The sequence below is a fragment of the Dromiciops gliroides genome, chromosome 1 (assembly GCF_019393635.1).
Source record: "Dromiciops gliroides isolate mDroGli1 chromosome 1, mDroGli1.pri, whole genome shotgun sequence".
Classification (NCBI taxonomy): Eukaryota; Metazoa; Chordata; class Mammalia; order Microbiotheria; family Microbiotheriidae; genus Dromiciops; species Dromiciops gliroides.
The window spans coordinates 463744438-463748337 of record NC_057861.1 but is presented as its reverse complement, the minus strand read 5'-3'; positions in this window follow the sequence as shown (position 1 = coordinate 463748337).

The following is a 3900-nucleotide window of genomic DNA, read 5'->3' as shown; positions in this document are numbered from 1 at the left end:
TGTTTTGTAGGTTGTCTAGAAAAATGATAAGAAAGAAAAAATTTAATAGTGATTAAACTTTAAGACATATCATGAAATCATTCTCCTTCCCTTCTCCCCCCTTAAGGAGAGCTGGTTATTAAATATTTACCAGAACATCACTGCATAATATCTCTTGTAGTATTCTATTTTGTATGAGCATCAATGTTCATGTGAATATAGGTCTTGACTCTTTAGAATGATAGTGCCTAGTGATTTGCCTTGAACACATCATGGGACCAAATTCAGGTTTAATTTAAAAAAAAATATCTTTTAAGAAGCCCTAAAATGCTGGTGTCATTGTAGTATGTGTACAGTTTATCTCTGACACTTATGCACTTCAGGTCCATAGAATAAGGTTAGCCTAATGGCCTAGAAACCTTGTTTAATCATCTTCCAATACCCTCACTGCTCTTGGAAGCCTTTGTGAGATTTGTTTGTGGGTTTATTTTTAAGTAAGCTAAGTTGGTTGGTTTGTTTCTTTTAAGTGAATGTTTGGCCCTTCATTTAGATTCGTGCAAATTATAGGGAACTCTGGAGAAATTTGAAGCAATACCCAGTGTTGAACCAGGCCTGCGTATGTCAATCCAGAGCAATATTTCAGTTTGCCTGTACTTGGTGTTGGTTTATTAAAGTAGCACTTTGTATTCAATTCAGCCCAAAGCAGAAGTGTCCCTTAAGTCAAGATAGTATATATATTTTTTGTCTATTTTGACTTTCAGAATAACAGTTTTTCTGTTCAAGCCTATTTTTAATATTGTTTTATCTGAGATCATGGTTGATACCTTTCCTTTTTTGATTTCACTTGAAATATACAAAATTCTGCTCTAGCCCTCACTTAAATTATGTCAGTCTTTATGTTTCAAAGATTTTTTGATCAAATATATATTTCATTGTGCCTCTTAAGTCATTTTGCTACTCAGTTTGTTTTTTCTTTCATGGATGATTTTATCCTATTCACATTATTATGGGTACTGTGTATTTCCTTCCATCATATCATCTTATACTCACCCCTTTTAACCTTATTTTTATCTTCATTACAAAGAAAAACAAATTGATTAAAGGAAAGGACAATGATCAACACTAGGGATCTATATTTTAAATGATCTGCCTCTCTATCACTTTGCCTCTCTTCTTCTCCTTGCCTAGATTCTAAATGCTGTTGGTTCATAAAATTTCTCTCCTTTTAATGGATACTCTATGGTTTACCCTCCAAAATCTGTGTGCTTGTTTGCTTGTGGTTATTTTGTCACCTACTGTCCTCTGCTTTTAAAGCCTTATTCTCTTATTTATCTATCCCATTCTATTTTGCCCTTGAGTTAAATACATTGTTATAATAGACTATTAAAATAGGGGGGGGGGAGCATCAAGATGTTGGAGGAAAGGCTGTAACTTTCAGAGCTCCCAAAAGGATTGACCCACATACCTTCAAAAAATATGCCATAAGATAATTCTTGGAGAAGCAGAACCCACAAAAGAACAGAGTGAGATTATTTTCCAGCCAAAGGCTTATTAAAAGGTCACAGGGAAGGTCTTCTGTACCTGGATAAGAGAGGAGCTCAGTGTGGTGCTGATCCAGCCACAGGCAGGCTATGCCTCCAGAGCCTCAGAATCATCAGCATCAGTGTCTACTTCTGAAATTTGGCTCATGGACTGGTGAGAGATTCCAGTGATTGGCTGGGGGAAGTAGTAAAGATCTCTGCAGGAGCAGAGGCAGAGCACTGCTGTTTTGCTCAGAAAGCAGACTGGAGTGACAGTGGCCCAGTAAGGGAGGGGCACAGACATGCCATGCTTGCAACTACAGAGAATCATATTTCAATCAAATTTCTTCTTCCAGATTAAAGATCAAATGGCCCACGGTTACTTACAGTCCAGGCAGGCTGAGAATGAGCCTCTTCTTAAATTGTACCAACTGCAACACACTGGAGCTTGGGTCAATGCATCCTGGAAGCACTGCCCCACTTTAAGAAGGTGTTAATAGCCAAGAAATAGGCTAGGATAATGAGCAACAGAAAAAGGTGCAAATCATCAAAGGTTTCTTTGGTGACAAGGTAGATCAAAATACACCCTCAGAGGAAGATAACAAAGTCAAAGCTCCTACATCCAAAGCTTCCAAGTAAAATATGAATTGGTCTCAGATCATAGAAATGCTAAAAAATTACTTTGAAGATAAAGTAAGAGAGGCAGAGGGAAAAATAAGAGAGGTAGAAGAAGAAAAATGGAAAGAGAAATGAGAGTGATACAGAAGGGTCATGAAAAATGTCAACAGCTTGAAAAGCCAGAATGGTCAAATGCAAAAAGAGAGACAAAAGTTCTCTGAAGAAAATCATTGCTTAAGTATTATTAGGACTGAGCAAATAGAAGCTAATGACTTTATGAGAAATCAAGACCCAATAAAGAAAATACAAATGAATGAAAAAATAGAGGGAAATGTGAAATATCTACTTGGAAAAACAGCTGAACTGGAACATAGATCCAGGAGAGATAATTGGAAAATTATTGGACTACCTGAAAACCATGATTAAAAAAAAGCTTAGATATCATCTTTCAAGAAATTGTCAGGGAAAATTGTCCTGATATTCTAGAAGCAGAAAGTAAAATAGAAATTGAAAAAATCTACCACTCACCTCCTGAAGGAGATCCCAAAATGAAAACTTCCAGGAATATCATAAGCTAAATTCCAGAACTCCCAAGTCAAGAAGAAAATATAGTAAGCAGCTAGAAAGAAACAACTACAGACAGGATAACACAAGATCTAGTAGCTTCTGCATTAATGGGCCAGAGGGCATTGAATATGATATTTCAGAGAGAAAAGGAACTGGGATTATAACCAAGAATCACCTGCCCAGCAAAACTCTGTATAATCTTTCAGGGGAAAATTGGAACTTCAATGAAAAAGAGGATGTTCAGACATTTGTAATGAAAAGACCTGAACTGAATAGAAAATTTTTATTTTCAAATACAAGACCCAAAAAACCATAAAAAGATAAACAGAAAAAAGAAATCATAAGGGATGTTAAAAGGTTAAACTGTTTACATTCCTACATAAGAAGATGATAGTTCTGGGGCATCTGGGTGGCACAGTGGATAGAGCACTGGCCCTGTAGTCAGGAGGACCTGAGTTCAAGTCTGGCCTCAGACACTTGACACTTGACTAGCTGTGTGACCCTGGGAAAGTCACTTAATCCCCATTGCCCCTTGCAAAAAAAACAAAGAAACAAAGGAGATGATACTTCTAACTCATAAGAACTCTCAATATTAGGGCATGTGAAAGGAGTATAATTAGATGGAGGGCACAGGTGTGAATTGAATATGAATGGATGATATCTATAAAGCATTTGGTTTTTGTTTATCCTTTTTTTATGAGGCAGGCAGGGTGGGGTGCTTTATGTCTGGGGCCAGATTTTGGCTCGGAGCCTCCTGGGTCCAGGGTTGGTACTTTGTCCAATGTGTCACTTAGCTGCCTCATGATGACATCTTTAAAATAAAGTTAAGGGGTAAGAGGAATGCAGTGGAAGAAAGGGAAAGGGAGAGGTGGAATGGGGCAAAGTAGGTCACATAAAAAAAACAATGGAAAAGCTTATGAAGTAGAGGACAAGATGGGGAAGGAGCAGGGAAATGAGTGAGCCCTACTCTCATCAAAATTGGCTCAAAGAGGAAATTACTAACTCAAGTGGATGTAGTAATATATCTTGCCCTGTGTGAAAGCTGCAGGGGAATGGGATAAGGGGGGAGAGGTGAAGGAAGGGAGGGAAGAATGAGGGAGGGGGCAGTAAAAAGCAAAACAATTTTGAGGAGGCATAGGGTTAAAGAAGTTAGAAAATAGAGTGAATATCAAGGGGAGGGAATAGGATTAAGAACTGATGGTATGGGGCAGCTAGG